Raw genomic sequence first — 9,581 nt, forward strand, 5'->3', positions numbered from 1 at the left:
AACAACCCCCCCACCCCTCCAAGATTCCTTTTACTGAAGTTTATTTTTTTTTTTAATTTTTCCCTTTTCCCCCCACAGTTACAATCTCATTTTCTGTAGTATAGCGGTTCCCACCCGCTCCCGCCCCGTGCACGCGCCCGCCCGCCACCCTCTGTGCACGCGCGCGCGCCCGTGCGCGCCCCCATCAGCTCCGGCCCCGATCCCGCCCCCCGCCACCTTATACGGCCCATCGATGGCCGCCCACCCGCCTCCCAAGGCAGCTCCCACCCACCAACGTTACCGGCCACCGATGTCCGGTGCAGAGAGGGCCACAGAGTGGCTCTCTCTGCATCGGATGGCCATGCAGGGTTATTGCAGGATGCCTCCATATCGAGGCATCACTGCAATAACCGGAAAGCAGCTGGAAGCGAGCAGGATCGCTTCCAGCTGCTTTCCACACCGAGGACGTGCAGGGTACGTTCTCAGGCATTAACTGCCTTTTTTTTGAGGACGTACCCTGCACGTCCTTGGTCGTTAAGGGGTTAATTATGCAAATCTACTGCGTTTACTGGTCCTTTAAGTTTAATTTTGACTTTAGTGTCCCTTTAAAAGAAACATTTACCACTAAATAAGTCCTAGATATACTGATGAATTTAATGCAACAATAAGCCCAAGTATAATATGCAGCAGATGTATTTTAAATTATTTTAGTTGCTAATAAACAAATAAAAAAAAACAACTTTACTTACATCTTCAATATTTAGTATCCATAAAGTAATAGGTGCCCTATATTGTAAACGCCTTTGGTCCTAGATTTTAATTACGTTGTTTTTATAAAAAAAAAAAAAAAAAAAACTTCTTAGCTAATAAACGCAGAGGCAATTTGAAAACGGCAAAATATCACTCACAAGGTTTGGTGGCCCTTTAATAAATTAAGTCTGAAGTCTGAATATTTTAGAGATTATAGTCATTACATTCATTCTACATATCAGACACTAAAATGCTTAGAGAGCATAAAAAAAAACAAAAAAAAAAAAAACCAACCAACCACAAACTTTAAAAAGGAAAAATGCATTAATTATTGATGTTACTAATGTTTGAACAGGCATAAGAGACTATTACTAGAGGTGCAAAAAAAAAAAGACTTCTACAGCATTCAGATTTCATGTACTGTTGCCGATAAAGAGATAGAGAGATATCCCAACCACCCTGATCCCCCTCCAAACAGCTCTCTAACCCTCCCCCTCTACAAATTTGCCACCATCTTAGGTACTGGCAGATATCTGCCAGTACCCAGTTTGCTGCAAATTTAAAAAACAAACAAAAAAATACAAATGTTTTTTCTGTAGTGTAGCTGCCCCTACCTCCCTCCCCCTCCCAGATCCCTTTCCGTCAACTGATCCCACAAAAGATCCCCCTCATTGCCCCTTCTCACTCCTCAATGACGCACTTTTTTTTTTCATTCCTTGTAGCGTGGCCTAGCGGTTTCACCCCCTACCCGCCTCCCTCCTTACCCTCCCACCAACGATCAGCACCACCACTGTCCGATGCAGAGAGGGCCACAGAGTAGCCACCTCTGCACCGGTAACTCTGCAAATCTATCATGCAGAAATAGCACAATCTCGCTATTTTTAGCAAAATCATGTCAGAGAAAAGCCCAGGACTGCAGCAACGTACAGAGTACATCGCTGGTCCTTAAAGGGACAGTAAACCTTCAAAAATAAAATAAACTATTAAATCAAACATATTAAAATGATTGTTCCTAATTATGTTATTTTTTTAATTTAATCTAATAAACTCAATATAAATATTCCCTATTTTGCACTCCCTCTGTTTACCTAATTATGCGAAGCCATTCGCGGATGGCTCTACATATAGCCCTCGGGAGCACGCACCTCGATATTTAATTGCATGATTCCTTTCTTTTAGCAAGGGTGTCAGTAAGAGTAGTATTTGTCTCTGTCTCTATCATAGTCACGTGATTGCAACTCTCGGCGCGCAAGTGAGAAGTGTTGAGCAAGTGCACATTCTTTTTTTACACGCTTCACACTACAGACACATGCATGTATGTTTTAGTCCCAATGCACATGTGGCCGGGAACGCACACTGCCGCTTAACATATTCACTTAGCTAATTTGAATAAGCAGTCTCATTGGTCAATTGCTTAGAGCCATTTCAGTGACTGTCTGCCGAGGCTGTCTGCTAATGAGAGATAGCAGCATGAAGAGGTTTATACAAAACAGGAAAAAGTATGGTAATTTATATGTAAAGTGCTTTATTTACACAAGGAAAGTATTATCTATGTACTTTGGGTAACAGAATATTAGTTGTTAAAATACACAGTTTTATGACCCTTTAAGTGCATAACAACCAGTGTCGTACAAGGTAGGCACCGGTCGTTAAGGGGTTAAGAAATAATACCTGGCTCCCAAAAATTTGTCCAAAATATTGTTACTGGCTCCTAAATTTTATTTTGAAATTTTTTTTTATTGAGTTTTCATTTTGACACTTTCAAACACAAATACAAACAAAACATATCAGGCTTAGGCATGTAAATTCAGCATATTAATACTATTGGTAGATTTCTAGTATTGTCATAATTATTGGCATTTTAACAATTTTATAATCTGTATCGTTATAGGCAGGTGGGGCTTGGCCCCGGCTCTCTCCCACGTCCCCCCAAGTCTAGAATGTGATCTCTATGGGGTTCCTGTACCTCTTTGTTAGCTTGATAATACATAATGAATGGTTCCCACTGGGTTATGAACTCTTCTTTCGTATTCAAGGTTTCTGCTGCTAGACTAGCCATTTCATAATGGTAATTTATTTTATTCTTAATAGCTATAAAACTTGGTGGTGCAGTTTTCCAATGCTGCGCAATGCAGATTCTAACCACTGTGCAAATAGTCATTGCTATTTTCTGGTGCTGTTTTAGAATATTAGGAATCGGGAAGTGTAATAATGCCTGTTCAGGGGATAGTGTAATGTGTTTATGAAAAATTGTACTGAGGAGCTCTGAGGTTTTTCCCCATATCTCTCTGGCCACATCACACTTCCACCACATGTGGATATATGTTCCCCTATCCTCACATCCTCTATAACAAGGATTTAATGATGGTCTTTCTGCATCTAAAAATCTTGTCGGATAAATGTACCATTTGAACGCTACCTTAAGGTAGTTTTCCTTCAGTATAGCATTATGCGTAAACGATAGACCTTTCGCTAGATTAGTCTTCCAGGTCTCTAGAGACCAGGTCTTATCTAGGTCTTTTTCCCACTTCAGAATGTTTTTAGGTTTTGTTTCTCTAGTCTCGTTATTAAAGGTAGGATATAGCAGGGAGATGATCCCGTGAGTCACCTCCTTGGATAAACAAATTGACTCAAAGGCTGTGTTCATTGGTAATCTCGAAAGCTCTGTAATCTCTCTAACTCTGGATTTTAGCTGTAAGTAGTGGTACCATATATTTCTATCTTGAGGGTCTATATCTCTATAATGTTCATATGAGAGGAAACCACTATCTGTGTATACATCCGCTATTCTATAGAGCCCTTTGTTGGCCCATTTTTTCTGTACGTTTGTGTCAATTGAGGTCTGTGGTAAAACTAATGGCGTCAATTTAGAACTACTTTGAATTAGGGGATATCTCATTTTCAGTTTGTTCCACAGGAAGATAGTGTGAGTTATTGTTACAAATTTATGGATAGAAGGGGGGCTATATTTTTTTGGGGTCCAAAGTAGTCTAGAGATGAGGTCCGTGTCAGCAATCTGTGATTCTATTTTAGTCCATAAAGGTTGTAAGGTCTTGTTAAACCAGTGTGTCGTTTGGGCCATACGGGCCACATAATAATATGATACCAGGTTGGGGAGACCCACTCCTCCCTCCCTTCTATGTGTGCTCATAAGTCTTTTATTTATTCTGGAGCGCTTTCCCTGCCAAATGAAACTTAGGATGTCCCTCTGCAGGGCGTTTAATTCGGACAAGGGGATAGAGATTGGTAGGGATCTGAATAGATATAAAATTTTCAGTAGTAGGGTCATCTTGGTGGAGACTATTCTTCCATAGAAGGAGATCTTGAGTTTTAGCCACTTCGTGATCAGATTTCTTAGGTGCGCAAACATAGGGGGATAGTTTGCCTGATATAAGGAGTGGCCATCTACTGTGAGATATATTCCAAGATATTTAAGTTTTTTTGTGCCCATTTAAAAGAGAAGTTAAGTTCTAGGAGCTTTTTGGTATGTTGGGGCAAGTTGATACTGAGTGCTTCGCATTTGTCACCATTTATTTTATATCCAGATAGGGTCCCATATTGATGGAGCATAGCATATAGGGGGGAAGGGAGAGTAGTGGTTTGGTCAAGGATAGTATGATATCATCCGCGAATAGCGAGATTTTGTATTCGCTATCCCGCAATGTCAGGGTTGTTTCTAATCTGAATGGCTAGTGGCTCTATACATAAAGCAAATAAAAGTGGGGATAATGGGCATCCCTGTCTCGTCCCGTTTCTGATTTGTATATATTTAGATTGGTACCCTGAGAGTCTAACAGGCTGAGGGATGGGAGTAGAGTGTTATAAGAGCGTCATAGAAAGCTCCTGTAATACCTGTTTCAGTACCGCGAACATATATTTCCAATTGATTCTATCAAACGCCTTCTCCGCATCCAAAGAAAGGAGCAGAGAAGGTGTTTGCTCCACGGTGGCTATATTAATCAGATCAATAATTTTACGTGTGTTGTCTGGGGCCTCCCTATTTCTAATAAACCCCACCTGGTCCGGATGGATTAATCTTTCAAGAATAAGATTGAGTCTATTTGAGGATTGAGGATTTGCTAGGATCTTAATGAAAATTTTTATGTCTTGATTTATCAATGAAATGGGCCTATAATTATGACAGTGTAGCTTGTTCTTCCCCGGTTTTGGGATTACTGCTATTCTTGCCATGAGCATTTCTTTGGGAATTTCTTTTTTTTGCATTATAGAATTAAACATTTGGGTAAGTAGGGGTGTTATTTCATCTTGGAATAGCTTATAGAAAGTACCCTGATATCCATCCGGACCCGGTGTTTTGGAGCTTTTTATGGTATTCTTAATCTCTATCTCCGATATGGGGGCATTTAGTCTAGTGCGTTCCTCCTCAGTAATTGTCGGGAGAGTATTGGGGCTCAGAAATTTCTTTAATTTCTCGGAACTGTCGATGTCTCTGATGGGTGTTGGAAGGTTATATAGTTCACTATAAAAATCAGCAAAGGTATTAGCAATCTTGAGGGGGTCATTTGTATTTTTATTGTCGGGTAGTTGGAGTTGTGGGACCGTGGTGTTTCTGGTAATTTCTTTTAGTCTGTTGGCTAGCATTTTATCAGGTTTATTCCCATGTATATAGTAGTGGGTGTCTATATGTTTGATAGATCTAGCTGCTTCTTTATTTAGTATTTTGTCTATCTCTTCGTTTAAAGCTTTAAGTTTATTTCTCTTTTTTTTTTTTTTACACGTTTGCGTAGCAAGCTGAGCTCGCAAAATATTAGCGTCTGTGTGTAGTTGTGAAAGTTTCGCTTGGTTTTGTTTATGTTGTTTACTGGCTTCTGCTATTAAATTACCCCTTACATAAGCTTTCAGTGCCCCCCAGACAAAGGTTGGATTAGATACGCTACCTGAATTGCATCTTATAAATTCGCCTATCTGTTCTTTGGTTCTCTGTAATATTAGAGCGTCCTGAAGCAAGTTGGTATTGAGGGACCATGATTTAGTTCTTTTCGGGTTTAAAACTCCAGAGATGGTGGCCTCTACTATAGAATGATCGGACCAGGGGCAGTTTAAGATTTTAGCGGAGGATAGAAGGAGGAGGAGGATTTGGCTAAGGAAAATATAGTCTAGTCTAGATTGGGTTTGGTGCATTGGGGAAAAATACGTATAGTCTCTGGCTTTTTCATTTAGGGACCTCCAGCTATCGATTAGGTTATGGTCTAAGGAGAAGTCCTTTAGAATTCCTGCAGATCTGGGGGAGCGGGGCTGCGTGTTTGTAGTTGTGGTTCTATCTAGAGCCTGGTCTAGTGAAGGTTAAAGTCTCCCCCCATTATGATTGTGTCTTTTCCACTGGGTTATTAATTTGCTTAGTTTTGTTAGGAATGGTGTTTGGTGGTCATTGGGAGCATAAACATTAACAATGAGTATTGGGGTGTTCTGGATTAATCCCTTAATTAGCAAGATACTGGCTCCTAAATTTTAAACAGATTTGTCGACCCCCGATTTGAAATACTGAGTGCTATTGGAAGCTTTTTTTTTTATTATTATTATGGATTTGTGGATTATGCAATGCCCTTTAATGACAGTATTGAGCAAAAAAAAAAAATGGATGTGTATGGATGCGTGCGTTTTATAAAAATTCAAAATTGGAAACAGCACACATTCAGGTATGTGGCAGGTCTCAATAGAAGTACAAAATGTATGAAATTTCCAATGTTTCTGGCCTACAATAGGCCCTTAGTCATGTCTAACATGACTAAGGGCCTATTGCAGGCCTGAAACATTTTTGTACCTATGGACCCAGTTTACAAGAAATAACGGTCCTTTAATTCTATTGGAGGCTGGAAATTGAATGCTTTTTATGTGTGTATTTTTGTCAGGGTAGAAAAAGCAACTAGTTCACTCAAGGTTTATAAAAAAAAAAAAAAAAAAATTTAAAGAACAAGTGAAGGTTAACAGCATCCTCCTAATTCCTTTCTGCCAAATTGCTTCACTGCCGTTTGTTTAGAAATGGCAACTTAGTCTACCGTGGTACCACAGAACCCTCCTACTCTCCCGTCTCCCTTTGCACAGTGTTTTTAAAAGGGACAGTAAAGTCAAAATTAAAAACTTTCATGATTCAGATAGAGTATGCTATTTTAAGAGAGACTTTCCAATTTACTTTTATCAAATTTTACACACACGCATTTTTTGGAGGCACCAGCTCCTGCTGAGCATGGCCACAAGTTCATAGTGTATGGGTATACTATCTGATTGGCTGATGCCTGTCACATGATACAGGAGGCAAGCAAATGGAGGGGGAAATAAAGATCTATTGCTTATTTGAAATTCAGAGAAGTGTTATTGCATTGTTTTGTTTATCATTCACATGTTAATTATGGAATTCTGCTGTATTTAGAGGTCATTTAAGGGATCCCAATGGGGTCCCAAAATTCTTCAGTTCAAGAAGCAATGAGCTACACGACCATAACCATGCTATTAAAACAATACAGTAGAATTGCATAACAATTAATGCATAGTTTTACACTGAATTTTAAATAAGCAGATTGTCTTCTGACAAATTGCAAAATGTACTTCAATTTGCCAGTCCACTGTATCATGTGACGGGTACCAGCCAATCACAGACTCATGTACATATACACTGTAAACTCTTGCACATGCATAATTGTAGCTGGTGCCTCAGAAAACATGCATCTAAAAATACTGTGCACAATTTGCTAATGGCAGTAAATGGGAAAGTCTCTTAAAACTGCATGTTCTTTCTACGGCATGAAAGTTTAATTTTGCCTTTAATAAATATCAGCAAGCCAGTACTCTATAAAGCAACATGTATATAATAGGGGGGAAAAAAACATTGTTGGTGTATCCCATAAACAGGGATAAATGTATAGGTTTGTTGTACTTGTTTAATATAATATACTGCTACACTGCAATAATAATCAGAAGTGCCCAATGATTAGATAGGAAAACACTATAATTTGCCATCTGTATGCAAACAACTGTATAGCCGCATTACAAGTTTACAAAGCATTCAAAATATATATTTCTCTAATCTATCATTGAGATAGAATATTTTACCTTCCAAAGCAAATTTTCCTCAATTTAACTGAATAATGCACGGCTTGAGAAATCCATATACTTAGGCACTTGTGGCATCTTAAAAACTAGACCTGGTGCCTGGCATACTGTAAGCCACCCACCACCTGCTGCCCAGTCTTACTAGACCGCCATTGCAGCCGAGAGCTGCATCTGCTCTTGCATGCTGCTAAAACTACAATTTATAACAAGCTACAGCTTAAGGCGCAGTAGTTATATGGAGCAAGTTGAGCTGCTTTTTTAATCTAATTATTATTAGCCGACTTAGGGCTATACTATCTGGGAATTCACTGCTGTGGGAGGATCGGCACACTATTTCTCGGACTGCAACCTGACAGAGGGAAGCTGTGGAACAGAAAGTCAGAAACCCGGTGTGCTAAGGAACCTCCTTTCTGCATAAAAAGATCTGTCAGGTTCAGCAGTCATAGTTCAGAGCACAGCTCAATACACAAGGCCAATTGAGAAAACCACATATGGTCTTTACAGTGGATATAAAAAGTCTACACACCCCTGTTAAAATGTCAGGTTTCTGTGATGTAAAAAAAATGAGACAAAGATAAATTTCAGAACTTTTTCCACCTTTAATGTGACCTATAAACTACACAACTCAATTGAAAAACAAACTGAAATCTTTAAGGTGGAGGGAAGTAAACAAAAACAAAAAAAACTAAAATAATGTGGTTGCATAAGTGTGCACACCCTCTTATAACTGGGGGTGTATCTGTGTTCAGAATTAAGCAATCACATTCAAAACAATGTTAAATAAGAGTCATCACACACCTGCCATAATTTAAAGTGCCTCTGATTGACCCTGAATAAAGTTCAGCTGTTCTAGTAGGCCTTTCCTGACATTTTCTTAGTCGCGTCCTACACAAAAGCCATGGTCCGCAGAGAGCTTCCAAAGCATCAGAAAGATCTTATTGTTAAAAGGTATCAGTCAGGAGAAGGGTACAAAAGAATTTCCAAGGCATTAGATATACCATGGAACACAGTGAAGACAGTCATCAAGTGGAGAACATATGGCACAACAATGACATTACCAAGAACTGGATGTCCCTCCAAAATTGATGAAAAGACGAGAAGAAAACTGGTCTGGGAGGCTACCAAAAGGCCTACAGCAACATTAAAGGAGCTGCAGGAATATCTGGCAAGTACTGGCTGTGTGGTACATGTGACAATCTCCTGTATTCTTCATATGTTTGGGCTTTGGGGTAGACGGCAAGACGGAAGCCTTTTCTTACAAAGAAAAACATCCAAGCCCAGCTAAATTTAGCAAAAACACATCTGAATTGTTGAAAAAGCATGTGAGAAAAGGTGCTATGGTCTGATGAAACCAAGGTTGAACTTTTTGGCAATAATTCCAAAAGATATGTTTGGCGCAAAAACACTGCACAATACCAAAAGAACACCATACCCACAGTGAAACATGGTGATGGCAGCATCATGCTTTGAGGCTGTTTTTCTTCAGCTGGAACTGGGGCCTTATTCAAGGTAGAGGGAATAATGAACAGTTCCAAATACCAGTCAATATTGGCACAAAACCTTCATGCTTCTGCTAGAAAGCTGAACATGAAGAGGAACTTCATCTTTCAACATGACAACGACCCAAAGCATACATCCAAATCAACAAAGGAATGGCTTCACCAGAAGAAGATTAAAGTTTTGGAATGGCCCAGCCAGAGCCCAGACCTGAATCCAATCGAAAATCTGTGGGGTGATCTGAAGAGGGCTGTGCAGAGGAGATGCCCTCGCAATCTGACAGATTT

Source organism: Bombina bombina, chromosome 6, assembly GCF_027579735.1.
Source record: "Bombina bombina isolate aBomBom1 chromosome 6, aBomBom1.pri, whole genome shotgun sequence".
Lineage (NCBI taxonomy): Eukaryota > Metazoa > Chordata > Amphibia > Anura > Bombinatoridae > Bombina > Bombina bombina.